This window comes from Dermochelys coriacea, chromosome 2 (genome assembly GCF_009764565.3).
Source record: "Dermochelys coriacea isolate rDerCor1 chromosome 2, rDerCor1.pri.v4, whole genome shotgun sequence".
Lineage (NCBI taxonomy): Eukaryota > Metazoa > Chordata > Testudines > Dermochelyidae > Dermochelys > Dermochelys coriacea.
The window spans coordinates 56,786,949-56,799,068 of record NC_050069.1 but is presented as its reverse complement, the minus strand read 5'-3'; the positions used below and the strand labels follow the sequence as shown (position 1 = coordinate 56,799,068).

The window sequence follows — 12,120 nt, the reverse complement described above, 5'->3', positions numbered from 1 at the left end:
CAATTTTTCCACATCCTTTTTGTAGTGTGGGGCCCAAAACTGGACACAGTACTCCAGATGAGGCCTCACCAATGTCGAATAGAGGGGAATGATCACGTCCCTCGATCTGCTGGCAATGCCCCTACTGATACATCCCAAAATGCCATTGGCCTTCTTGGCAACAAGGGCACACTGTTGACTCATATCCAGCATCTCATCCACTGTAACCTCTAGGTCCTTTTCTGCAGAACTGCTGCTGAGCCATTCGGTCCCTAGTCTGTAATGGTGCCTGGGATTCTTCTGTCCGAAGTGCAGGACTCTGCACTTGTCCTTGTTGAACCACATCAGATTTCTTTTGGCCCAATCCTCTAATTTGTCTAGGGTCCTCTGTATCCTATTCCTACTCTCCAGCGTATCTACCTCTCCTCCCAGTTTAGTGTCATCTGCAAACTTGCTGAGGGTGCAATCCACACCATCCTCCAGATCATTTATGAAGATATTGAACAAAACTGGCCTGAGGACCAACCCTTGGGGCACTCCACTTGATACCAGCTGCCAACTAGACATGGAGCCATTGATCACTACCAGTTGAGCCCAACAATCTAGCCAACTTTCTATCCACCTTATAGTCCATTCATCCAGCCCATACTTCTTTAACTTGCTGGCAAGAATACTGTGGGAGACCATGTCAAAAGCTTTGCTAAAGTCAAGGAACAACACGTCCACTGCTTTCCTCTCGTCCACAGAGCCAGTTATCTCGTCATAGAAGGCAAGTAGATTAGTCAGGCATGACTTGCCCTTGGTGAATCCATGCTGACTGTTACTGATCACTTTCCTCTCCTCTAAGTGCTTCAGAATTGAGGACCTGCTCCATGATTTTTCCAGGGATTGAGGTGAGGCTGACAGGCCTGTAGTTCCCAGGATCCTCCTTCTTCCCTTTTCTAAGATGGGCACTACATTAGCCTTTTTCTAATCATCCGGGACTTCCCCTGATCGCCATGTGTTTTCAAAGATAATAGCCAACAGCTCTGAAATCACATCCACCAACTCCTTTAGCACTCTTGGATGCAGCGCATCCGGCCCCATGGACTTGTGCTCATTCAGCTTTTCTAAATAGTCCCGAACCACTTCTTTCTCCACAGAGGGCTGGTCACCTCCTCCCATGCTGTGCTGCCCAGTACAGTAGTCTGGGAGCTGACCTTGTTCATGAAGACAGAGGCAAAAAAAGCATTGAGTGCATTAGCTTTTTCCACATCCTCTATCACTATGTTTTCTCCCTCATTCAGTAAGTGGCCAACACATTCCTTGACTTTCTTCTTGTTGCTAACATACCTGAAGAAACCCTTCTTGTTACTCTTAACATCTCTTGATAGCTGCAACTCCAAGTGTGATTTGGCCTTCCTGATTTCACTCCTGAATGCCCGAGCAATATTTTTATACTCTTCCCTGATCATTTGTCCAATCTCCCACTTTTTGTAAGCTTCTTTTTTGTGTTTAAGATCAGCAAGGATTTCACTGTGAAGCCAAGCTGGTCGCCTGCCATATTTGCTATTCTTTCTACACATCGGGATGGTTTGTCCCTGTAACCTCAATAAGGATTCTTTAAAATACAGCCAACTCTCCTGGACTCCTTTGCCCCTCATGTTATTCTCCTGGGGATCCTGCCCATCAGTTCCCTGAGGGAATCAAAGTCTGCTTTTCTGAAGTCCAAGGTCCGTGTTCTGCTGCTCTCCTTTCTTCCCTGTGTCAGGATCCTGATCTTGACCATCTCATGGTCACTGCCTCCCAGGTTCCCATCCACTTTTGCTTCCTCTACTAATTCTTCCCGGTTTGTGAGCAGCAGGTCAAAAAGAGCTCCTGCCCCTAGTTGGTTCCTCCAGCACTTGCACCAGGAAATTGTCCCCTACACTTTCCAAAAACTTCCTGGATTGTCTATGCACCGCTGTATTGCTCTCCCAGCAGATATCAGGGTGATTGATGTCTCCCATGAGAACCAGGGCCTGCAATCAAGTAATTTCCGTGAGTTGCCAGAAGAAAGCCTCATCCACCTCATCGCCCTGGTCAGGTGGTCTATAGCAGACTCCCACCACGACATCACCCTTGTTGCTCACACTTCTAAACTTAATCCAGAGACTCTCAGGTTTTTCTGCAGTTCATACTTGAGCTCTGAGCAGTCATACTGCTCCCTTACATACAGTGCAACTCCCCCACCTTTTCTGCCCTGCCTGTCCTTCCTGAACAGTTTATATCCATCCATGACAGTGCTCCAGTCATGTGAGTTATTCCACCAAGTCTCTGTTACTCCAATCACATCATAATTCCTTGACTGTGCAAGGACTTCCAGTTTTCCCTGATTGTTTCCCAGGCTCCTTGCATTTGTGTATAGGCACTTGAGATAACTCGCTGATCATCCGTCTTTCTCAGTATGAGGCAGGAGCCCTCCCCTCTTGCATGCTCCTGCTCATGCTTCCTCCCGGTATCCCACTTCCCCACTTACCTCATGGCTTTGGTCTTCTTCCCCCGGTGAACCTAGTTTAAAGCCCTCCTCACGAGGTTAGCCAGCCTGCTTGCGAAGATGCTCTTCCCTCTCTTCATTAGGTGGAGCCCATCTCTGCCTAGCACTCCTCCTTCTTGGAACACCATCCCAGGGTCAAAGAATCCAAAGCCTTCTCTCCGACACCACCTGCGTAGCCATTCGTTGACTTCCACAATTTGACGGTCTCTACCCTTTTCCTTCCACAGGGAGGATGGACGAGAAGACCACTTGCACCTCAAACTCCTTTATCCTTCTTCCCAGAGCTACGTAGTCTGCAGCGATGCACTCAAGGTCATTCTTGGCAGTATCATTGGTGCCCACATGGAGAAGCAGGACGGGGTAGCGATCCAAGGGCTTGATAAATCTCAGCAGTCTCTCCGTCACATCGTGATTCCTAGCTCCTGGCAAGCAGCAGACTTCTCGGTTTTCCCAGTCAGGGCAGCAGATAGATGACTCAGTCCTCCTGAGAAGAGAGTCCCCGACCACCACACCCACCTCCTTCTCTTGGGAGCGGTAGTCATGGAACCTCCAACCCTAGGACAGTGCATCTCATGCCTTCCAATCGGCGGAGTCTCCTTCTGCTCCCTTCCCTCAGATATGTCATCTAGTCCACTCTCCGCATTAGTACCTGTGGAAAGCTAATGCTGAGATGTCCCAAGCCTCTTCAGCTGCTTTTGTGCACCCTCCCCAAGTCACATCTGATGATAGCTTCTCTAATTAATCAGTTTAGTGCCTCAGGGACCTATGTGCCTTGCTTTAGCTGTCTTTCTAAAGCAGACTGTGAAAAATTACAAAAATGGGTGACTGGGCAACAAAATGGCTGATAACATTCAATGTTGATTAGTGCACATTGGAAAGCATAATCCCAACTATACATAGAAAATGATGGGGGTTTAAACTATCCATTACCACTCAAGAAAGATCTTGGAGTCATCGTGGATAGTTCTCTGAAAACATCTGCTCCATGTGCAGCTGCAGTCAAAATTAATATCTGAATACTAGGAACCATTAGGAGATGGATAGAAAATAAGAGAAAATATTATAATGCCACTATATAAATCCATGGTATTCCCACACGTGGAATACTGTGTGCAGTTCTGATTGCCTCACCTCTAAAAAGATATATCAGACTTCGAAAAGGTATATTGAAGGGCAACAAAAATGATTAGGGGTATGGGACATCTTCCATATGAGAAGAGACTAAAAAGATTGATAATGTTCATCTTAGAAAAGAGAAGACTAAAGGAAATATGATAGAGGTCTATAAAATCATGAATGGTGTGGAGAAAGTGAATAAGGAAGTGTAATTTACCCCTTTATATACCACAAGAACCACAGGTCACCTAATGAAATTAAACAAACAAGGAAGTACTTCTTCATGTGATAAAGTCAATCTGTGGAACAAATTGTCAGGGGATGTTGTGAAACCCAAAACAATAACTGGGTTCAAAAAAGAACTTGATATGTTCATGGAGGATAGGCCCATAAATGACTATTAGCCAAAATGGTAAGGAAGGTAACCCCATGCTCTGGACATCCCTAAGCCTCTCACTGCCAGTTGCTGGGACTGGTTGACAAGGAGTAGATTATTAGATAATTGTCCTGTTCTGTTCATTCCCTCTGAAGCATCTGGCATTGGCCACTGTCAAAGCAAGATACTAGGCTAGATGGACTGTTGGTCTGACCCAGTATGGTCACTCTTAGGTCACACGACTTTGCAAAGGAACTTCTTAAAAACATACTTTATTCTTCGACAGTACAAGCAAGTTACAAAAATATACAAAACAAACTCCTTCAGCTGTGTCTTATACTTCTGATGATTGACTGTCTCTTCCTTTTAGAGCATATTACTTTAAAGGCAGTCTAACACCTTTTTCTGTTTGTCTTCTTCCATTACGGATTTTCCATGCTCCAACCCCCCATCAGCTGTTGAGCAGAGAGTTGTTAAGTCAATAGTTCTGCTGATAGCACCCCCGCTGTCTCTCCAAGATAGAACTATTCAATGTAGATGGCCCCATGTCATCTTCAGCCATAGTCTGTTTTTGCTACATAATGGAAATATTAATAAAAACAAAGGTTAACATAATAAATTATATTTCATAAAACACAAAAGAATTCATAAACTAAAAGGTGTTTCAAACAGTTACACTAAGTATTTCATAAAATGTAGCCTTTTTTGTGATGAGGTTCTACCCCTGCATCTTTGAAGTTTGTGCATAGCTGTGACATAATCAAAGGAACCCAGCCAGCCAATGTTTGCACAGTTAGGAACCATAGTCATACCCTTGTCTATAATAATAAACATCAGGTTGAAGAAACTCTTCGTGTTGATATCTAATATTAATAAATTGTAAAATCAATTCAAGACGCATTTTGCCTGCTTTTTTTTTTGAGGGGGAGCACAAGAAGTTATGCCTGCTGAATAATTGTTGATACCATAAAGCCATCAAATGAAGAACATAATTTCAAACTAAACAATGGAGTCCTATCACAAACTGAACTGCTGTCTGCTGCCATTTAACTAAAATAGCTTCTTAAAGGCAACACTCCCATGAAACATACAAACTTAAAACAACATTGTTTTACTAGGAATAGGGGCTATAAAACTTGATTGGGAGTCAGGGGGAAAGGAAACCATAAAGTCCTCAGGTTCCTACTAAGCATGAGCTAGAAACCAGATCTTCCTGAATTCAGTTACTTTCAACATGTTGCAACAGATCTTCAAATGACTCATAGAGTCCCAGTAGATATACTGTCTTTTTATTTTCATAATTCATCCTCAGTTTGGCTGGGAGCAAGGTAGCCACCTCCAGTTTTGGCAGGAAAAAAATCTTTACTGGAATAAAGGTCTGCCCCTTCAACTGGATGTTTGGCCAGACTGCAGGAAAAAAATATCCGATTTCCTCTTACACTTGACTTCCTTTTTTCTTTTGAGCTTTAGAAAGAACTGTCTGTACCCTTCAGATCTGACAGTTAAAACATAATAGCTCTGCTAGCTCCTTTTTGATCCTTTCAAATAACCAATTCTTTATTTCCTCTACAAATAGTGTATCTATAATCACACTGGAATGCACCAGCTTTGGAAGCCATTCTTTCTTGCCTTGACCTCACCAATGGTATGGATTTGCAACTTCTTCACCCTGCAGATGGCCCACTCTACCAACATATAAGCCTGAATCTGATTTTTCTCCAGGAATTCCAGTCTGACTTGAGGATTTTTCTTTTCTTTTAGCATGCATTTAACATTTGTCAAGGCCTTCTCAATTTTTGCCTCCTTGGCCTGTAATTCCTCTCCTTGCCCCTCCCTCAGTTCATATCTGTTTCTCTAACCTATCAGTATATAATTCTATGCCCTCAACCTTATCTGCCAGCTGTCCAAATTTTATCATCATTGGAGCTAATCTGGTACTCCTTCAGCACTGAAGTACCACAAATTAAATGTAAGTTTTAACTGCACAAGGAATGCAGGTCTGATCCTGACACTAATGCAACTCTTAAACTAAAAAGTTATGTGTGCTCTTACTATTACTCAGACCAGTGAAAGATTAAGAAACTGTAAGACATCCACCTGGGAAAGGTCCACAACTCGAGAATGTTAGACCATTACAATACATCTGAAGGGTTATACACCCAGGCTATTTATAATGTCTTCATGACTGTCCAGTGGGAATAGTTGATGAGGAAGATTCTCTGCCCCATTTCTCTCCACTTGAAATAAAAGCCATCCACAAGCCCCTGCTGGGAGTTCCCCAGCCTAGAGGAATCCCCATATAGAGTCAGTATATGCCTCCTTCCCAACTGTCAATCTGCTCCCAATGTTTTCTTTTATATTTTACTCGGTAGGTAAGAGGTATTTCCCTTTATAAGTAATCCTTCTTATTTTAGCAAAGAGAACATTTTATCTACATAGCTAGGCATGATGATAGTCATCTGTCCTCTCTAGCACCTTTCCTCCAAGGGCTTCAAAGCATCTTAGACATTAATAAGTCAAGTTCCTCAACATGCCTATGAGATACCTCTTATCCACTGCTTATAAATAAGGCAGATATTAAGATTCATAATTTAAAGTGCTTCAGAATTGGGCATCATAACGCCAGCTCCCATTCAATACCTGCCAGTTACTCCCTTGTATTTTCTCTTACTTGTGCATGTGCACACATGATGTATCACTGCAATATGCAAAAAGTATACAACAAATTCTTCTCAACCTTCCCAGGAAACTTCACCTTTAGATTGTGTTGGGAGAAGCTATTATTGTGTAAGGATGTGGGGCATGGCTGCGGAGGTTAAAATTATTTATTTGAGATATGACAGGTAGTCGCTGTAAGCCTCAGTCATGAACCAATACCCACCCTACTGTGCAACACACTGCACAAACACAAAACACAGTTCCTACTGCAAGAGCTGGTCCAAGAAATTCTGACTAAACATTGTCAAAACGTGCTGATCTGTTTAAAATCTAAAGTTTTTGCCGAGGTGATTCATTTTCAACGAAGTTCCTCTGGAACCCAGGTTATCATTGGAAACCTGCCTCATTTCCTGCCAGCTCACGAAAGCCCTCAGACTGCCTTGGATTCAGAGACCCCAGGGCTTCCAGGATCCATAGCTCTTACACAGTCCAGTATTTGGATTGCCCCAGAGATAGGAATTCCAGAGCTTCCAAGGGCTGTGACGGTGGGTAGCTCACTAAGTGGACCATTCTGGAGCCAAGGCTCCATTCTGTTTCCTGGAAAACTTGAAATTTTTGGTTTTCATTCAGATGCTGAACAAAACCAAATTTCAAAAATATCAAAATCTGAAACAACGTTCCCTTTTTCTGCACAGCTCTGTTTACAATCTAAGTTTGAGACAAGTCAACAGGAGGATACAGACAGGTAGCAGAGCACAAATGAGACAATGTTGGTCAGAATGATCTGCAATGGTCTCAGGACATCAAATGCCTAACCATTGTCAAACCCTTTTATAGGCATCACAGCAATGGAAAGTTGTAAGGAGGGATTTATACGAGGACAGTGAGGTGGCCCTATGTAAATTTACTGGAACTTCTCCCAGGCATGAGAGAAAGCACAAAGGTGCTTGTGGGAAAATGTAATAAGTGGGTAATGAAAGCTGGCATAACTGACCAATCAGAGGCACATGTCAGCATCTCCACAGTGAGAGACAACAGGTAGCATGGGGTAGCCATGAAGGGCCTTGAACATGAAGACACAAAGGTCACCCTCCATATTAGGAGAGGGAGCTGCATGCAGCAGAGGCAGAGCAGAGAGCTGCAACTCCCAGGTAGCTCTGGTTTCCATGGGGTTAAATTTTTATGATGTTTGGCTAAAAAGACTATCTATTGAATACAAGCACTGTTTGCTCTTCATGTAAAAAACAACACAGGCCAGAAAGGAAACTTTCTAAGAAAGTAACAAGCAATTGAATATAGTCTTACCATATATTACTATTCTCAGCCTTATCCCCTCCCTGAGCACTGTAGAATGGCAAATTTATTATTAAGCAACTCCATGGTGCTATAGGGCAATTACATAACTCAAAAACTAATAGAAATTTTACATTGAGGCTGCACCAAGGACCATTTTAAATTGCTTATAACTTTCTTTTATATTCAGTGGTCCATGCTTGGATACATCCAAGGCTTTAACAGAATGGTGGACTGAAGGGAGCTCACAGGGGTTCCTGGAAGCAACTTGTTAAAATTCTGCCACTAAATTGAAGAGAAAAATGGGACAATTTTACTGGCTTCAGTAGAATTTATACTCCCTTGATAGTAAAAACCATTCTTACCAGCAGTTGGTCCCTGATATTCATTAAAAACTCTTCTATAAAGTTTTTGGGGTTTTTTGTTTGTTTTTTTGCCTTGGGAATGCAGCGGATTGTACTGAATGATATGATCAAAAATGTCTTAGGGGAAAGGACAGTCTGATCCCCTAAAAGATCTACACTTCCACTCCCCATTTCAAATTACACAAGCTGACTGTTGTGCTGTCCTATCAATAAACTCTATATTTTTAAGGAACCTTCTTCCTGGATAGGAGTTATGAGAGTGCTTTTCGTTTAATAGGAAAGCAAATTGATAGATTGACTGACTAGTCTTGTACTCCACTTTTCTGTTAATGTGAAGATGGTACATGAATTTTTATATAAGCTAAAGGAGAAAAAATATTGATATCTACTGGCAGCACAATGTTGGGAACAAAGTACTTTAACCACATCCCCCAGATATACCTGCACTTACAAGGTCTGTGGTATCTAGAGACTCTGGCATTGAAGCATTTTGGAGCATTCATTCCACATTACTGTGTGTCATAGCCTCCTTTTTGACAACAAAGAGAGCTCTTGTGTGCAAATGTAGGCTCCAATACTGTGAGCACTTACATAGGTACTTAACTTTAAGCACATGAGTTGCCCCACTGAAGTCAATAGAACTTTTAGAGTACTTAAAGTTGACTTCAGTGAGAACACACATGCTTAAAGTTAAGCACTTGTTTAAAATTTAGTAGGATCAGGCCTTATCTGGGAGTAATGACAATCCATTTGAAAGGTCATACAACAGAGTACCTGCTTCCCCTGAAAACAACTGCAAAAATCCCATTGTCTTCCACTGGGTGATGTATGATCAGGCCCTATTGGAATTGATGGATGGATTTTTTTCAAAGTTTGCATATGATTATTCTTCACTGACGGCAGGCCACATACAAAGTTTGAGATGTTAAATTCAGCTTTTTTAGTGTTATTTATGTGGACTAATTTTAAGCCTTATGGGAGGAAAAAATGTATTTGGAAAAATGTACTCTTCCAGCTAACTAAAACTAACTAACTCAGTTTTGCTCAAACTTTCAAATAATGTTCATCTTTGGGCTAACATCAACCATGGAAACTTTTTTCTAAAAGGAAAATTTTGAAGAAAATTATAAGCAAGTGAGAACAAATTTTGGGGATGGACCTTGATTTGCAACCTTTCCTAACATGAAAGCAATAATAAATCCTCTACTGACATATGGTGTCCTTATAATGAAGTTCTTGACACAAGATATATATTAGTATAAAACTTGGTTAGGTGTACCCCACAGTGTAGCTCATTACCTAATATTTATTTTACATGAGATAGGTTGTATAATAATATTGTGAGGATTTTTTTTAAATCTATGTTGGAGAAAGATAAATATTAGTTTGGAAACCCTATAATTCTGTGTTCTATTGGACACCAAGAATGGTTCTACTAAATGAGTGTAGCTAATAAATAAAATGTGAATTATCCCAAATAGTGCCACATAAAAATGGGTATGTACCAACTTTGAAAATAAATGACATGTCATCTTCTAAGAAAAGCAGCAATCTTTTTATGTATGTTTAATATTTGGGTGTTGAAATATAAACAGACTTCTGCTGTCTAATACTGTATATAGACAGCACTGAAAATGCTAGGCATGATGATTCTATTTACTTTCACTTTGCATAGTACTAATTCATTTGATTACTGTTGCCAACACTTATTCCACTCCAAACCCATTAGGCCAAATCTTGCCTTCAGTTAAATCCACTGACTCTCATGAAAATCAATGATAAGGTTTCCATTGGCTTTCACAGCAGCAAGATCAGAGCCCAGTGACAACATAAAATTAAGGTTGTACAGTTGAACGTACAAAAGTCAAACACAGATTTCAGCATGAACGTTTCTTCAGTCTTTACACTGGCCCCCTGCATGCGTGCATTACAATGTGATCTTTAACAGCATGATTTAATATTTCCTCAAAATATACTACCATTTTTTTGACAAAATATCACCTTCGGATTGAGTTCAAGCATGGGAAATTTCAGCCCCAAATTAAAAAACTGAAAATAATGGATTGCTATTTGCAGACTTACCCTTAGTTAAATGAGAGTGAAGATGGAAAATGAGTAACCAACTGCATTGTGGGCAACTAGGCACTAAATAACTAAAAATGTAATAATTAGGAAAGCAGAAAGCTTGAATTTATAAAGTAACTGTAGTAATTATTCCTAAGCATAGGGATTTCAAAAGTACTCAGCATTGATCCTAACTGTGCTCTCATTGAAATCAAGCAGAGTTTGACCATTGCCATCAATGAGACCAGAGTTAAGCCAACATCATATGCCTTTGAAAATTCACCCTTAATTTGTAAATATTTAACTTACATAGTTGGTTTATTATATTTCACTCAATCTACATTTCTTTTCAACACTGCAGTCATGCTCTGTAACACTGACATCACCCTTTCCAAATAAATTAATATGTATAAAGGAATGAAACTCTATGACCTTTGATTCAATTAAAATTTCAGTTGATAACACTGTGCCACACATCACCACAATGCCTCTCTGTTTCTCTTGGGTTTAAGTAGGTTAAACTGTGAAACCTCTGTAAACAGATGATTCAGATGTGCACCATATGTAAAAACCCTTTTAAAGAAACTATGTAGGGCAATGGTCACACACTTAAGGATAACACAACCCTTAAGCATCAGGTGGACAAAGCAAGCTTTTAGCGTTAGTTGAAAATGTAGCTATAGCAACAAATACAAAATGAAGTTTGATAGTCAAACTAGTCAAACCTGGACTTCAAAGACGTAAGAGATATTTTGCCTTAGTACACATGATCTAGAAGACATTAGAAGGAATTATAAAGGGACTTAATCCTTCTAAATGCAAGTGATGAACACAGTTGATTCAAGTAATGACTCTATAATTTATTATTTTATACTTTGATATAAGTTCAGGACTTACATTCTATCAAAAAACTCATACATTCTGTATCCTCCCCTTTGCATCCAGAATATACACAGGACTTGATGATTTGTTTAAGTATATTTCACCTACTGATTAAACCAATACCAGCAGTTGCATTGTAGGATAATAAAATTAATAAATATTAGATAACACTAAAAATGTCCTGTTACAAAATGAAATTAAATGCAGCAGTCTAATTGGAACATTGACAGAAAGTATCTCACAGCAAGAAACCTGGATCACAGCAGGAAAGATGTTTGCCACTGACATCCCACACCACAGGAAATGGAGAAGTAGGCTGCTGGTGGCTTCCTCAAAAGTGTGTCTTCCACTCCAGGGAGGGGGAATAGTCCAAAAGCACCTTAATAAACCAAATCTTATTTGACAATCTAGAGAAGACAGCAATGAAATCAATGATAAACACTATACAAATATGCATTCAAAAATGGTTCAGATAGCCTGGCCTCCTGAAACTTAAACATCTCTACAGGGATGAGGCCAGTTCCCCTTCCACCAGAGAGCAAAGCTAGATTGTGATCTCAGTTACATGACCACAAATCTGAAGCAGCTGTGTTGATTCGAGTCATCCCAGATTTACACCCATGTAAGTGAAATCAGAATTTGGCCCCTAATATGAAAGTTTCATATAGGTAGCTACAATGAAAAACTGTTCTGTAACCTGAAATATAACAGGCATTACTGGGTGACTGCTACAACACTATGGTCTGTCTTCAGTCTCCTAGAATGAAGCTTGCAAACTGTTAAATCCAAAATGTAGACCCTAATCCAACAGCTACTCACATGATTTAATCTTTACACAAGGAGCTTTGTTGACTTCAGTTAGACTACTCAGC

The 12,120-nt window shown here is 40.6% G+C and overlaps 1 long non-coding RNA gene across 1 annotated transcript in view; it reads right to left on the bottom strand.

Moving 5' to 3' along the window:
• Positions 1-4,265: 4,265 nt before the first annotated feature.
• Positions 4,266-12,120, bottom strand: part of LOC122458653 — a 34,269-nt gene continuing 26,414 nt past the window's right edge. The window contains exons 3-4 of the long non-coding RNA XR_006278761.1: positions 11,477-11,627; positions 4,266-4,560 (exon numbers count right to left, since the gene is read on the bottom strand). This is a non-coding gene — a long non-coding RNA (uncharacterized LOC122458653). The remainder of the gene's footprint in view (positions 4,561-11,476; positions 11,628-12,120) is intronic.